We start from the raw sequence: 17,289 nt of genomic DNA, 5'->3' as shown, positions 1-17,289 counted from the left end.
AAGTTGAACCTTCACTCTGGAGCAGGTTTTCATCATGGATCTCTCTGTACTTTGCTCTGTTCATCTTTCCCTCGACCCTGACTAGTCTCCCAGTCACTGCCACAGAAAAACCTCCCCACAGCATGATGCTGCCACCACCATGCTTCACCGTAGGGATGGTGCCAGGTTTCCTCCAGACATGACACTTGGCATTCAGGCCAAAGAGTTTTATCAGATCAGAGAATCTTGTTTCTCATGGTCTGAGAGTCCTTAAGGTGCCTTTTGACAAACTCCAAGCGAGCTGTCATGTGCCTTTTACTGAGGAGTGGCTTCCATCTGGCCACTCTACCATAAAGGCCTGATTTGGTGGAGTGCTGCAGAGATGGTTGTCCTTCTGGAAGGTTCTCCCATCTCCATACAAGAACTCTGGAGCTCTGTCAGAGTGACCATTGGGATCTTGGTCACCTCCTGATCAGGCCCTTCTCCCCCAAATGTTCAGTTTGACTGGTCGGTCAGCTCTAGGAAGAGTCTTGTTGGTTCCAAACTTCTTACATTTAAGAATGATGGAGGCCACTGTGTTCTTGGGGACCTTCAATGCTGCGGAAATGTTTTGGTTTTCTATCCACAGGGAAGGTGTCTGAATACTTTCCGAATGCACTGTAGCTACTATCTGAAAAATAAATGCTAGCAAGAGTGTTGGTGGAATCCGTCATGAACAGGGAGGTGTGGATAAAAGCCTGTTTTGTAAAGGCTGGTGGAGGGAACAGGCTAACGGCGTATAACCTTGTGAGCAGGGTAATAAAACTGTCATCATTGATCTGTGGAGCTACTACACTTAGAATTGCAAAGGAGGAAGCTGTGGTGGGATTATGTTTTGCCTGGCAGTGGCTCTGTCGTATCCAACTGATGGACAGACCTGAATGGAAATCATACCTCTTATCTGTGCTGATATTTCTTATGTCATAATACATTTAGCAATATCAACTTGATTCTCAGTTTGAAATGGGGACCATAGTCTAGGCTATATTGTTTACTGCATACACACTAGACTTATATATACACACTACAGGGCCTTCAGAAAGTATTCATACCCCCTTGACTCATTCCACATTTTGTTGTGTTAGTGTTACGTTCCCCAGCAAGAATGACGCTCAAACAGAAAGGGGAACTAACAGAGTCACTGACAACAGCCTAAACAGGTGAGGTTCAGGAGGGGTTCTGAAGGACACTCATGGGGTGTCCACTGAAAGTTGACTAGCAACAACTGGGGACTTAAAAGACACCCACCATGAACACCCACTAAATTTGCCCAAGAAGAGGCAAACAAAAGGACAATCCCACACAACTTAAAGACAGGAACAAACTAAACATCAGATGAAGGAATGTTTGTGTAAAAATCACAATCGGGAGCGCCAACTGAAGGTGTTAACCTTTAGTCGAGAGTTTCAAGTCCTTTGGTGATGGTGTTTTTGAGCATGCTAGTTTGTTGGTGATGTGGACACCAAGGAACTTAACTCGACCTGCTCCACTGCAGCCCAGTCGACGTTAACGGGACCTGTTCGGCCCTCCTTTTCCTGTAGTCCACGATCAGCTCCTTTGTTTTGCTCACATAGAGGGAGAGTGTGTGGTGCCAGGACAACAACGTTCGGTCCCTGACCTCCTCCCTATAGGCTGTCTCATCGTGGTTGATCAGGCCTACCACTGTTGTGTCGTCAGCAAACTTAATGATGGTGTTGGTGTCATGCTTGACCACGCAGTCGCGGGTGAACAGGGAGTACAGGAGGACTAAGCACACACCCCTGCATGCCACATAACATGATGCCGCCACCACCATGCTTAACGGTAGGGATGTGTTAGACGGGTGATGCGCTGTTCCTGGTTTTCTCCAGACGTAGCGCTTTGCATTCAGGCCGAAGAGTTAAATTTCAGTCTCATCAGACCACAGAATCTTTTGCCTTATGATCTGAGTCTCAGGTGCCTTTTTGCAAACTCCAGTCCTGCTGTCAAGTGCCTTTTTCTTCAGGAATGGCTTCCGTCTGGCAACTATCCCATAAAGCCCAGATTGGTGAAGTGCTGTAGATACACAGTTGTTCTTCTGGCATGTTCTCCCATCTCAGTCAAGGAACTCTGTACTTTTGTCGGTGGTCATTGAGTTCTTGGTCACCTCTCTGACCAAGGTCCTTCTTGTCCAGTTGTTCAGTTTGATCAGAGGGCCAGCTGTAGACAGAGTCTGGGTAGTTCCAAGGTCCTTCTTGTCCAGTTGTTCAGTTTGGTCAGAGGGCCAGCTGTAGACAGAGTCTGGGTAGTTCCAAGGTCCTTCTTGTCCAGTTGTTCAGTTTGATCAGAGGGCCAGCTGTAGACAGAGTCTGGGTAGTTCCAAGGTCCTTCTTGTCCAGTTGTTCAGTTTGATCAGAGGGCCAGCTGTAGACAGAGTCTGGGTAGTTCCAAGGTCCTTCTTGTCCAGTTGTTCAGTTTGATCAGAGGGCCAGCTGTAGACAGTCTGGTTAGTTTCAAGGTCCTTCTTGTCCAGTTGTTCAGTTTGATCAGAGGGCCAGCTGTAGACAGAGTCTGGGTAGTTCCAAGGTCCTTCTTGTCCAGTTGTTCAGTTTGATCAGAGGGCCAGCTGTAGAGAGTCTGGGTAGTTCCAAGGACCTTCTTGTCCAGTTGTTCAGTTTGATCAGAGGGCCAGCTGTAGACAGAGTCTGGGTAGTTCCAAGGTCCTTGTCCAGTTGTTCAGCTTGGTCAGAGGGCCAGCTGTAGACAGTCTGGTTAGTTCCATAATTGTCTCAATGATGGAGACCACTGTGCTCTTGGAATCAATTGTTTTATACCCTCCCCCAGATATATGACTCATGACAATTCTATCTTGGAGCTCTACGGACAGTTCCCTGGACTTCAGGGGATAGTTCCTGCTCTGACATGCACTGTCATCTGTGTGACCTTAGAAAGAAACCCACCTGTCTATATATTTCCAAACAATTGAATTGGCCACAGGTGGACTCCAGCCAAGTTGTGGTGGACGTCTCATCGTTGATCAAAGGAAAGTGGATGCACCTGAGCTCATTTGGGTGTGTCATAGCAAAGGGGTGTGAATACTTACAGTGTGTAAATTTAGATATTTCTGTATTTAATTTTCAGTAAATTAGCAACTTTCTAAAAACATGTTTTTACTTTGTCATTATGGGTATTGTGTGTAGATGGGTGAGAGAAATTCAGGCTGTAACACAACAAAATGTGGAATAGGTCAAGGGGTCTGAATACTCCCTGAAGACACTGTACATACATACTCACTCACTACATTGACACTCCCACAAAACCCACACACATTCATATACACTACTTATGCTAACACACACACACCGACACAACACACACACACACACACTTTTACACTCATCATTGTTACTGCTACTCTGTTATTTATTTTACTCTTATTATCTATCCTGATGTCTAGTCACTTTACCGTGCCTTTATGTACATATCTACCTCAAATACCTTATTATTATCTATCCTGATGTCTAGTCACTTTACCCTGCCTTCGTGTACATATCTACCTCAATTACCTCGTACCTCTGCACATTGATCTAGTACTGGTACTTCCTGTATATAGCTGCACATTGATCTGGTACTGGTACTTCCTGTATATAGCTGCACATTGATCTGGTACTGGTACTTCCTGTATATAGCTCCACAGTTGATCCTGGTCCACATTGATCTGTACGTACTTCCCTGTATATAGCTCCACTTTGATCTGGTACTGGTACTTCCTGTATATAGCTGCACATTGATCTGGTACGGGTACTTCCTGTATATAGCTCCACATTGATCTGGTACTGGTACTTCCTGTATATAGCTGCACATTGATCTAGTACGGGTACTTCCTGTATACAGCTCCACATTGATCTGGTACTGGTACTTCCTGTATATAGCTGCACATTGATCTGGTACTTCCTGTATATAGCTGCACATTGATCTGGTACTTCCTGTATATAGCTGCACATTGATCTGGTACTGGTACTTCCTGTATATAGCTGCACATTGATCTGGTACTTCCTGTATATAGCTGCACATTGATCTGGTACTGGTACTTCCTGTATATAGCTCCACATTGATCTAGTACTGGTACTTCCTGTATATAGCTGCACATTGATCTGGTACTGGTACTTCCTGTATATAGCTCCACATTGATCTAGTACTGGTACTTCCTGTATATAGCTGCACATTGATCTGGTACTTCCTGTATATAGCTCCACATTGATCTGGTACTGGTACACCCTGTATATAGCTGCACATTGATCTGGTACTGGTACTTCCTGTATATAGCTCCACATTGATCTAGTACTGGTACTTCCTGTATATAGCTGCACATTGATCTGGTACTTCCTGTATATAGCTCCACATTGATCTGGTACTGGTACTTCCTGTATATAGCTCCACATTGATCTGGTACTGGTACACCCTGTATATAGCTCCACATTGATCTAGTACTGGTACTTCCTGTATATAGCTCCACATTGATCTGGTACTGGTACACCCTGTATATAGCTGCACATTGATCTGGTACTGGTACTTCATGTATATAGCTGCACATTGATCTGGTACTGGTACTTCCTGTATATAGCTGCACATTGATCTAGTACTGGTACTTCCTGTATATAGCTGCACATTGATCTGGTACTGGTACTTCCTGTATATAGCTGCACATTGATCTGGTACTGGTACTTCCTGTATATAGCTGCACATTGATCTGGTACTTCCTGTATAACTCCATTCTTGTGTATTTAATTTGTCTTGTGTTACAATTTTTAATTAGTATTATTATTTTTAAACTGCGTTGTTGGGAAGGGCTCGTAAACGAGCATCACACGGTAAAGTCTACACCTGTTGTATTCGGCGCATGTGACCAATCCATTTTGATTTGATTGCTAGTGCAATATTGCGTGAATACATGAGGTATTCTATGTCCTCCACTCTCAACCCCCCCGTCGTTCTCTTCTCTGTTTCAGGTGTATGATCGCAGATGAGGTAAGCCCTGAAGCACACACAACCCAACTCCCCAGTCCTATCAAACCTATTTTCCTCAAATAATATATGCTATGCTCCCTCTGAATTAATTTGTCAAGTTTAAGAAACCTTCCTAGCCATGTAATCATTTTTGACACGAAGTCATTCTAGAATGTATTGGTGTCTCAGAATGTCAGGAACATTCCATCTCATGCTTACCTTTGAGCCAGGCAATGATTGTGTTCGGTTTGTTTGTTTTTTGAAATGAGTTTTCATGGATTGTATACATACATCGTTGTTTTCATCCTCCACGTTGTACTGTTCATCCTCCTCTCCAGATGGGTCTGGGAAGACGGTGCAGGCTATCTCTGTGGCCTACGCCTACAGACAGGAGTGGCCTCTGCTCATCGTGGTGCCCTCCTCTCTAAAGTACCCTGGATCGAGGAAGGAGAGGTGGATACCTGAGCTCAACCCTGGAGATATCAACCTGGTGGAGACCAAGACTGACACGCTGTACGTTACCCCATGTTAACTTCACCTGGACTCTGCTTTTCCTGCGCTGCTTGGTTGTGGGCCTGGTTTCCCTACTGAAGTTCTCCACCTGTTAACATGCAGGTTGATGTTTTTAGTTTGTTCTGGAGGCACCTCTGCAGAGTGGTCACTAACTAGCACAGCCACAAAGTCATCAACTCTTAAACCTAACCTTAACCACACTGCTAAACCCAATGTCTAACCTTAACCACACTGCTAACCCAAATGTCTAACCTTAACCACACTGCTAACCCCAATGTCTAACCCAACTACACTGCTAACCCCAATGTCTAACCTTAACCACCACTGCTAACCCCAATGTCTAACCTTAACCACACTGCTAACCCCAATGTCTAACCTTAACCACACTGCTAACCCCAATGTCTAACCTTAACCACACTGCTAACCCCAATGTCTAACTTAACCACACTGCTAACCCTAATGTCTAACCTTAACCACACTGCTAACCCCAATGTCTAACCTAACCTTAACCACACTGCTAACTAAAAAAATGTCTAACAACTAGTATGTTGACCACAGCTGGTCTAACTAAATGTCTTTCAGTTCTGCCTCCTGGACAAGTCTCCACACTGCTAATAAATGTTAACCAGTTTAAAACCACACTGCAAATTGATATTTTCCCCAATGTCTAACCATCAATTTGTCTAACTATAACCTTCAATGTTTTCGCTGACCAAAAAGCTAAAAAAATGTCAGTGTTTTTTCACCACAGACCCATTATAAATATAGTACATGTTGACTTTGCAGCTGGTCTAACTAAGGGAGTAGCAGTTCTGCAGTCCTGGACAAGTCTCACAGACCCATTATAAACACTATAACCCATACAGCTTTTGTATAAATGTGTTAATGTGCAAATTGAGGTAGTGTTTAGATTCCTGCTCACCACAGAAATGAACGCATAACCCTACATTTTAACCCTCAATCAATTTAGTAGCAGTAAGTTGACAGTGTATCAGTACCACACACCCATTATAACACACTATAAATGTTTTAACCCTCTGTGTGTTAGAGATTATTGATAAGGTAACAGGTGTACGGGCTGCTCTGTCCACTCTACATTATAACCCTCTGTGTGTTAGGATCAGTATGGTAACAGTGTTAAGTTACGGGCTCACCACCACACCCATTATAACACACTATAACCCATACATAACACATTATAACCCTCTGTGTGTTATATAGGGGGATCCAGTAGCAGTAAGGTAACAGTGTTGGGTTACGGGCTGCCTACCACACACCCATTATAACACACTATAACCCATACATAACACATTATAACCCTCTGTGTGTTATATAGGGGGATCAGTAGCAGTAAGGTAACAGTGTTGGAGTTACGGGCTGCTCACCACAGACCATTATAACACACTATAACCCATACATAACACATTATAACCCTCTGTGTGTTATATAGGGGGATCAGTAGCAGTAAGGTAACAGTGTTGGGTTACGGGCTGCTCACCACAGATGCACGCTCCTGGTGGAGGCTCTGACCAGACAGAGGTTTAATGTGGTGGTGGTGGATGAGTCCCACTACCTCAAGTCCAGGAACGCAGCCAGGTCTAAGATACTGGTACCACTCATCCAGAACGCCAAGCGGGCCATCCTACTGACGGGCACCCCGGCCCTGGGACGGCCAGAGGAGGTACGGTGCCCCGGAGGTCCAAACGTCCGAACACACGCCATCCCCCGATCACACATTTCTGTCCTATTCTGACATTTGAAGCAGCTTGGCCGCTGGGATCCTATCATTCCTTCAGCATTTCACAGACACTGATCTGCATTGAACCTGTCTGTTCCGGAGAGGAAGCATGAAGGCCTGGTTGATACCAGATGGTCTGGGATTTAAAGGCTCTAGAACCCATTGCAGCTCTGTTCTTTCTGTAGTATTTATAACTTTAAAATGACACACACACACACACACAAACACAGAGCCCGTGCCAGAGAACCAGCATCCCTCCCTCCCTTCCTTCCACCGCGCGTTACTATTGTTCACGACACCAAACCTTCCATTTCCCGTGTAACAGCAGAGTATTCTTGGCCCCACTGTGCTGCTGCAGTGCTTTGATGAGGACATTCACAGTGGCTGTCGTTATTCACATGGCTGCTGCCTGAAAAGCTCCATTTGAATAATTGTCCATTATTATCATCATGGTAGAAATGTTCCGTTTAGTGCATTAGAAGAGTATTGATGGTTAGAATGGAGGGCAGACACATCTGCCACACCTCTCTCTCTCACACACACACACACAGCTCTCTCACACACACACTCTCACACACACACACACACACACACACACACACAGCACTCTCACACACACACCACTCACACACACACTCACACACACCTCTCTCTCACACACACACACACACCTCTCTCACACACACACACTCACACACACACCTCTCTCACTCAAACACACACACACACACACCTCTCTCACTCACACACACACCTCTCTCACTTTCACACCACACACACACTCACACACACACCTCTCTCACTCACACACACACACTCTCACACACACACACACACACCTCTCTCACACACACACACACCTCTCTCACACACACACACACCTCTCTCACTCACACACACACACTCACACACACACCTCTCTCACTCACACACACAGACACATCCTAGGATGTTTGGGCACACTTCACACACACACACTCTCACTCACACACACACACACAACACACACACACACACACACACTCACACACACACACACACACACACACACACACCTAATAATCACTCTCATTGTGAAACACACACATTCCCATGTATTATGTTTCCACAGCTCTTTATGCAGATAGAGGCTCTCTATCCTAGGATGTTTGGAGCATTAGTGACTGTTAAACAGTCTGTCCCTCCCACTACAGGTAACGGGAGACAGTGGGACACTGTCCCTCCCAGGTTGTTTGGTAACACACACACACACACCGTAATAATGACCATTGGCATTGTGAAAATGCTACATCTCCACTCTGTCCCTCCAGGTTGTTTGGTAACAGGAGACAGTGGGACTGTTGTGTCTGTCCCTCCCAGGGTTGGTAACAGGAGACAGTGGGACTGTTATTGTCTGTCCCTCCCATAACAGGAGACAGTGGGACTGTTATGATGTCTGTCCCTCCCCAGGTTGTTTGGTAACAGGAGACAGTGGGACTGTTATGATCTGTCCCTCCCCAGGTTGCTTGGTAACAGGAGACAGTGGGACCGTTATGTCTGTTCCTCCCAGGTTGTTGGTAACAGGAGACAGTGGGACTGTTCAAATCTGTCCCTCCCAGGTTGCTTGGTAACAGGGAGACAGTGGGACTGTTATTGTCTGTCCCTCCCAGGTTGTTTGTAACAGGAGACAGTGGGACTGTTATGATCTGTCTCAGGTTGTTTGGTAACAGGAGACAGTGGGACTGTTATGATCTGTCCCTCCCAGGTTGCTTGGTAACAGGAGACAGTGGGACTGTTATTGATCTGTCCCTCCCAGGTTGTTTGGTAACAGGAGACAGTGGGACTGTAACAGGAGACAGTGGGACTGTTATGATCTGTCCCTCCCAGGTTGTTTGGTAACAGGAGACAGTGGGACTGTTATTGTCTGTCCCTCCCAGGTTGTTTGGTAACAGGAGACAGTGGGACTGTTATTGTCTGTCCCTCCCAGGTTGTTTGGTAACAGGAGACAGTGGGACTGTTATTGTCTGTCCCTCCCAGGTTGTTTGGTAACAGGAGACAGTGGGACTGTTATTGTCTGTTCCTCCCAGGTTGTTTGGTAACAGGAGACAGTGGGACTGTTATTGTCTGTCCCTCCCAGGTTGTTTGGTAACAGGAGACAGTGGGACTGTTATTGTCTGTCCCTCCCAGGTTGTTTGGTAACAGGAGACAGTGGGACTGTTATTGTCTGTCCCTCCCAGGTTGTTTGGTAACAGGAGACAGTGGGACTGTTATTGTCTGTCCCTCCCAGGTTGTTTGGTAACAGGAGACAGTGGGACTGTTATTGTCTGTCCCTCCCAGGTTGTTTGGTAACAGGAGACAGTGGGACTGTTATTGTCTGTCCCTCCCAGGTTGTTTGGTAACAGGAGACAGTGGGACTGTTATTGTCTGTCCCTCCCAGGTTGTTTGGTAACAGGAGACAGTGGGACTGTTTGTCTGTCCCTCCCCAGGTTGTTTGGTAACAGGAGACAGTGGGACTGTTATTGTCTGTCCCTCCCAGGTTGTTTGGTAACAGGAGACAGTGGGACTGTTATTGTCTGTCCCTCCCAGGTTGTTTGGTAACAGGAGACAGTGGGACTGTTATGTCTGTCCCTCCCAGGTTCTTTGGTAACAGGAGACAGTGGGACTGTCGTGGTGCCTCTCATCTAGAGGACCTCCACCAGCGTCTCAGTGAGATCATGATCCGGAGGCTGAAGGCCCAGGTCCTCCCCCAGCTACCCCCCAAAATACGCCAGCGCATCCCCTTCGACCTGCCCAACGACGCTGCCAAGGTAACGGACAGACAGAAACACACACATACACGCTGACAAACGGCTGGACGGACGGCAGAGGGGAGACGGGGTGCTAAACATTCTGAAAATATCCCCTCATTATCATATATCTCTCTCTCTCACTCCCCCACCCTCCCTCTCTTGCTCTCCCATCCTGTTGCTCGGCAAGAGTATCCAATTTACACGAGTTATCATTTATCTCCCATTGCCTTATGGTTTTTATTTCAGTCTAACCCTTTTCCGTTCATAAGTAAAGTAGTCTGTTCTATAAAACTGAATGCATATTCAAACATTAGCCAGTTCATTTCTATTTCATGGAACTTTATTTCCATCATATCTGTATTTTGTGGGCTTTGTTTGGTAACACCATTGCTCTCTCCCAGGTTGTTTGGTAACAGGAGACTGGGACTGTTATACCTCTCTGTCCCAGGTTCTTGCCTCTAGGGAGACAGTGGGACTGTATTGCTGTCCCTCAGCTCTCTACCCTCCCAGGTTGCTCTATACCTCTCTACCTCCTACCCTCCCAGGCTCTATACCTCTCTACCCTGTGGGCTCTATACCTCTTTACCCTGTGAGCTCTATGCCTCTCTCTAGAGGATAGGCCTCTCTACCCTGTGAGCTCTATACCTCTCTACCCTGTGACAGCTCTACACCTCTCTACCCTGTGAGCTCTATACCTCTCTACCCTGTGATCTCTATGAGCTCTATACCCCTCTCTTGCTCTCCCATCCTGTTGCTCCTACCTCTACCCTGCCTTATGCTCTATACCTCTCTACCCAGCTCTATACCTCTCTACCCTGTGAGCTCTATATCCATCATAGCTCTCTACCCTGTAGCTCTATACCTCAAATCAAATATATTTATATAGCCCTTCTTACATCAGCTGATATCTCAAGCGCTGTACAGAAACCCAGCCTAAAACCCCAAACAGCAAGCAATGCAGGTGTAGAAGCACGGTGGCTAGGAAAAACTCCCTAGAAGTTTTTCTAGCACGTCCGGTGAACAGGTCAGGGTTCCATAGCCGCAGGCAGAACAGTTGAAACTGGAGCAGCAGCACGGCCAGGTGGACTGGGGACAGCAAGGAGTGATCAGGCCAGGTAGTCCTGAGGCATGGTGCTAGGGCTCAGGTCCTCCGAAAGAGAGAGAGAGAGAAAGAGAGAATTAGAGAGAGCATACATAAATTCACACAGGACACCGGATAAGACAGGAGAAGTACTCCAGATATAACAGACTGACCCGAGCCCCCCGACACAAACTACTGCAGCATAAATACTGGAGGCTGAGACAGGAGGGGTTGGGAGACACTGTGGCCCCATCCCATATACCTTTGTACCCTGTGAGCTCTAAACTCTGTGATCTCTATATCCTGTGAGCTCTATACTTTGAGCTGTATAAACTAAGTGTGAACTCCATAATCTTTGAACTAGCTCTCTAGTCTAGTGTGTAAACTCTGTGAGCTCTATACCCTGTAAGCTCTATAGCTCTCTACCCTGTGAGCTCTAAACTCTAAACTCCATAATCTCTTAATTAGCCTCTGTGAGCTCTCTAGTAGTGTGTAAACTACTCTGTAAGCTTCACTCTCCGCTAGCCTCTGTGTGAGCTCTCTAGTGTGTAAACTTTACACGGTGAGCTCTAAACTCTGTGTGCTACGCTCCTCTCCTCTCTGTATAAGGCTGAAGTAATGAGGTAGAACTCATCCTCTGTTACCTCTGTCAGCCAGAGGAATGAATGGCCTGCACATTCCCTCTTTTCTCTCTCTCTATGATCTCTCTCTCTGATCTCTCTCTCTCTCTCTCTGTGATCTCTCTGGGATCTCTGTGATCTCTCTCTCTCGCTCTGATCTCTCTCTCTATGAACTCTCTTGCTCTGGGATCTCTCGCTGGGATCTCTCTCTCTCTCTCTGATTATCTCTTCATCTATCTGTCTCTCTCTCTGTCTCTCTCTCTGTCTCTCTCTCTGTCTGTCTCTCTGTCTCTCTGTCTCTCTGTGTGTGTGTGTGTGTACAAAGAGACCTCACCAGCTGCTGCACTCAAATCACATGCTGGCAACACACACACACTCCTCAGCCTACACTCTCCACTGGCTGGCTAATTTAAGGACTGTATGTCCTGACTTTTTCCACATTTTGTTACGTTACAGCCTTATTCTAAAATCAATGACATTTTTTATTTTTATCCTCAGCAATCTACACAGAATACCCCATAATGACAAATCAAAAACAGTTTTTTTTTAGAAATGTTTGCAAATGTATTAAAAACAAATACTTTATTTACATACATATTCAGGCCCTTTGCTATGAGGCTCAGCTGCATCCTGTTTCCATTGATCATCCTTGAGATGTTTCTTCAACTTGATTGGAGTCCACCTGTGGTAAATTCAATTGGTTGGAAATGATTTGGAAAGGCACACACCTGTCTATATAAGGTCCCACAGTTGACAGTGCATATCAGAGGCACAGGACTTGTCCATAGAGCTCCCAGACAGGATTGTGTCGAGGCACAGATCTGGAGAAGGGCCTTGGTTAGGGAGGTGACCAAGAACCCGATAGTCACTCTGACAGAGCTCTAGAGTTCCTCTGTGGAGATGGGGAGAACCTTCCAGAAGGACAACCATCTCTGCAGCACTCCACCTATCAAGCCTTTATGGTAGGGTGGCCAGATTCTCTGGTCTGATGAAACCAGGATGGAATCTTTGGCCTGAATGCCAAGTGTCAAGTCTGGAGGAAACCTGGCACCATCCCTATACGATGGGGATGCTGTGGGGATGTTGTTCAGCGGCAGGGACTGGGAGACTAGTCCGGATCGAGGGAAAGATGAACGGTGGAAAGTGCTCAGGTCCTCAGACTGGGGCGAAGGTTCACCTTCCAACAGGACAACGACCCTAAGCACACAGCCAAGACAACGCAGGAGTGGCTTCAGGACAAGTCTCTGAATGTTCCTCAGTGGCCCAGCCAGAGCCCGGACTTGAACCCGATCGAACATCTCTGAAGAGACCTGAAAATAACTGTCCAGCGATGCTCACCATCCAACCTGACAGAGCTTGAGAGGATCTGCAGAGAAGAATGGGAGAAACTCCCCAAATACAGATGTGCCAAGCTTGTAGCGTCATACCCAAGAACACTCTGTAATCGCTGCCAAAGGTGCTTCAGCAAAGTACCGAGTAAAGGGTCTGAATACTTATGAAAATGTGATATTTCTGTTTTTAATAAATTAGAAAACATTTCTTAACAGTTTTTTGCTTTGTCATTATGGGGTATTGTGTGTAGACTGAAGGAGAAAAATAACCATTTAATCCATTTTAGAATAAGGCTGTAACGTAACAAAATGTGTAAAAAGTCAAGGGGTCTGAATACTTTCTGAAGGCCCTGCATGTGTAAACATCATAATATATAGCTTGTCTTTGTATTTACATACCAAAGGTAAGGGGACATGTATGTGACTGTCTTAGTTGTAAATGACAACTTTTTCTCAACTGGCCTACCTGGTTAAATAAAGGTGAAATAAAACAAAATACTCGCAAATGGGTTTTGCCTCGGATCTGTACAATTCAGATGTATCTGTTGTCTTCTCAGAGCTGCTTCCTACTGCCTTTCTACAGTAATATCCCTAAATACTCCTTCCTACTGCCTTTCTACAATAATATCCCTAAATACTCCTTCCTACTGCCTTTCTACAGTAATATCCCTAAATACTCCTTCCTACTGCCTTTCTACAATAATATCCCTAACTCCCCTAAATACTCCTTCCTACTGCCTTTCTACAATAATATCCCTAAATACTCCTTCCTACTGCCTTTCTACAGTAATATCCCTAAATACTCCTTCCTACTGCCTTTCTACAATAATATCCCTAACTCCCCTAAATACTCCTTCCTACTGCCTTTCTACAATAATATCCCTAAATACTCCTTCATACTGCCTTTCTACAATAATATCCCTAAATACTCCTTCCTACTGCCTTTCTACAATAATATCCCTAAATACTCCTTCCTACTGCCTTTCTACAGTAATACCCCTAAATACTCCTTCCTACTGCCTTTCTACAGTAATATCCCTAAATACTCCTTCCTACTGCCTTTCTACAATAATATCCCTAAATACTCCTTCCTACTGCCTTTCTACAGTAATACCCCTAACTCCCCGAAATACTCCTTCCTACTGCCTTTCTACAGTAACTCCCCTAAATACTCCTTCCTACTGCCTTTCTACAGTAATACTCCTTCCTACTGCCTTTCTCTACTCCCCTAAATACTCCAGTACTGCCTTTCTACAGTAACTCCCCTAAATACTCCTTCCTACTGCCTTTCTACAGTAATACCCCTAACTCCCCTAAATACTCCTTCCTACTGCCTTTCTACAGTAACTCCCTAAATACTCCTTCCTACTGCCTTTCTACAGTAATACCCCTAACCCCTAAATACTCCTTCCTACTGCCTTTCTACAGTAACTCCCCTAAATACTCCCCTACTGCCTTTCTACAGTACTCCTTTCCTACTGCCTTTCTACAGTAACTCCCCTAAATACTCCTTCCTACTGCCTTTCTACAGTAATACCCCTAACTCCCCTAAATACTCCTTCCTACTGCCTTTCTACAGTAACTCCCCTAAATACTCCTTCCTACTGCCTTTCTACAGTAAACTCCCCTAAATACTCCTTCCTACTGCCTTTCTACAGTAACTCCCCTAAATACTCCTTCCTACTGCCTTTCTACAGTAATACCCCTAACTCCCCTAAATACTCCTTCCTACTGCCTTTCTACAAACCCCTAACTCCCCTAAATACTCCTCCTACTGCCTTTCTACAGTAAATACCTTCCTAACTAACTCCCCTAAATACTCCTTCCTACTGCCTTTCTACAGTAACTCCCCTAAATACTCCTTCCTACTGCCTTTCTACAGTAACTCCCCTAAATACTCCTTCCTATAACTCCCCTAAATACTCCTTCCTACTGCCTTTCTACAGTAACTCCCCTAAATACTCCTTCCTACTGCCTTTCAGTAACTCCCCTAAATACTCCTTCCTACTGCCTTTCTACAGTAACTCCCCTAAATACTCCTTCCTACTGCCTTTCTACAGTAACTCCCCTAAATACTCCTTCCTACTGCCTTTCTACAGTAACTCCCCTAAATACTCCTTCCTACTGCCTTTCTACAGTAACTCCCCTAAATACTCCTTCCTACTGCCTTTCTAACTCCCCTAAATACTCCTTCCTACTGCCTTTCTACAGTAACTCCCCTAAATACTCCTTCCTACTGCCTTTCTACAGTAACTCCCCTAAATACTCCTTCCTACTGCCTTTCTACAGTAATACCCTCCCTAACTCCCCCCCCTAAATACTCCTTCCTACTGCCTTTCTACAGTAACTCCCCTAAATACTCCTTCCTACTGCCTTTCTACAGTAACTCCCCTAAATACTCCTTCCTACTGCCTTTCTACAGTAACTCCCCTAAATACTCCTTCCTACTGCCTTTCTACAGTAACTCCCCTAAATACTCCTTCCTACTGCCTTTCTACAGTAACTCCCCTAAATACTCCTTCCTACTGCCTTTCTACAGTAACTCCCCTAAATACTCCTTCCTACTGCCTTTCTACAGTAACTCCCCTAAATACTCCTTCCTACTGCCTTTCTACAGTAACTCCCCTAAATACTCCTTCCTACTGCCTTTCTACAGTAACTCCCCTAAATACTCCTTCCTACTGCCTTTCTACAGTAATATCCCTAACTCCCCTAAATACTCCTTCCTACTGCCTTTCTACAGTAACTCCCCTAAATACTCCTTCCTACTGCCTTTCTACAGTAATACCCCTAACTCCCCTAAATACTCCTTCCTACTGCCTTTCTACAGTAACTCCCCTAAATACTCCTTCCTACTGCCTTTCTACAGTAACTCTCCTAAATACTCCTTCCTACTGCCTTTCTACAGTAACTCCCCTAAATACTCCTTCCTACTGCCTTTCTACAGTAACTCCCCTAAATACTCCTTCCTACTGCCTTTCTACAGTAACTCTCATAAATACTCCTTCCTACTGCCTTTCTACAGTAACTCCCCTAAATACTCCTTCCTACTGCCTTTCTACAGTAACTCCCCTAAATACTCCTTCCTACTGCCTTTCTACAGTAACTCCCCTAAATACTCCTTCCTACTGCCTTTCTACAGTAATACCCCTAACTCCCCTAAATACTCCTTCCTACTGCCTTTCTACAGTAACTCCCCTAAATACTCCTTCCTACTGCCTTTCTACAGTAACTCCCCTAAATACTCCTTCCTACTGCCTTTCTACAGTAACTCCCCTAAATACTCCTTCCTACTGCCTTTCTACAGTAACTCCCCTAAATACTCCTTCCTACTGCCTTTCTACAGTAATATCCCTAACTCCCCTAAATACTCCTTCCTACTGCCTTTCTACAGTAACTCCCCTAAATACTCCTTCCTACTGCCTTTCTACAGTAACTCCCCTAAATACTCCTTCCTACTGCCTTTCTACAGTAATACCCCTAACTCCCCTAAATACTCCTCCCTACTGCCTTTCTACAGTAATACCCTTAACTCCCCTAAATACTCCTTCCTACTGCCTTTCTACAGTAACTCCCCTAAATACTCCTTCCTACTGCCTTTCTACTAACTCCCTAAATACTCCTTCCTACTGCCTTTCTACAGTAACTCCCCTAAATACTCCTTCCTACTGCCTTTCTACAGTAATACCCCTAACTCCCCTAAATACTCCTTCCTACTGCCTTTCTACAGTAATCCTAACTCCCCTAAATACTCCTCCATACCTTTCTACAGTAACTCCCCTAAATACTCCTTCCTACTGCCTTTCTACAGTAACTCCTCCTAAATACTCCTCCCTACTGCCTTCTACAGTAAATACCTTCCTAACTAACCCCTAAATACTCCTTCCTACTGCTCTTCTACAGTAACTCCCCTTAAATACTCCTTCCTACTGCCTTTCTACAGTAACTCCCCCAAATACTCCTTCCTACTGCCTTTCTACAGCAACTCCCCTAAATACTCCTTCCTACTGCCTTTCTACAGTAACTCCCCTAAATACTCCCTTCCTACTGCCTTTCTACAGTAACTCCCCTAAATACTCCTTCCTACTGCCTTTCTACAGTAACTTCCCTTAAATACTCCTTCCTACTGCCTTTCTACAGTAACACCCCCTAAATACTCCTTTTCCTACTGCCTTTCTACAGTAACTCTCCCTAAATACTCCTTCCTACTGCCTTTCTACAGTAACTCCGCTAAATACTCCTTCATACTGCTGTT

The 17,289-nt window shown here is 45.2% G+C and overlaps 1 long non-coding RNA gene across 1 annotated transcript; it reads left to right on the top strand.

Moving 5' to 3' along the window:
• Window positions 1-5,430: 5,430 nt before the first annotated feature.
• Window positions 5,431-8,387, top strand: LOC135530775 (uncharacterized). The gene is made up of 3 exons (XR_010453894.1): window positions 5,431-5,496; window positions 6,947-7,177; window positions 8,346-8,387. It is a non-coding gene; the product is annotated as an uncharacterized LOC135530775 (long non-coding RNA).
• Window positions 8,388-17,289: the final 8,902 nt, after the last annotated feature.

Source organism: Oncorhynchus masou, unplaced genomic scaffold, assembly GCF_036934945.1.
Source record: "Oncorhynchus masou masou isolate Uvic2021 unplaced genomic scaffold, UVic_Omas_1.1 unplaced_scaffold_1415, whole genome shotgun sequence".
NCBI lineage: Eukaryota > Metazoa > Chordata > Actinopteri > Salmoniformes > Salmonidae > Oncorhynchus > Oncorhynchus masou.
The sequence above is the reverse complement of the archived record's forward strand: the minus strand, read 5'-3'. Positions and strand labels throughout refer to the sequence as shown.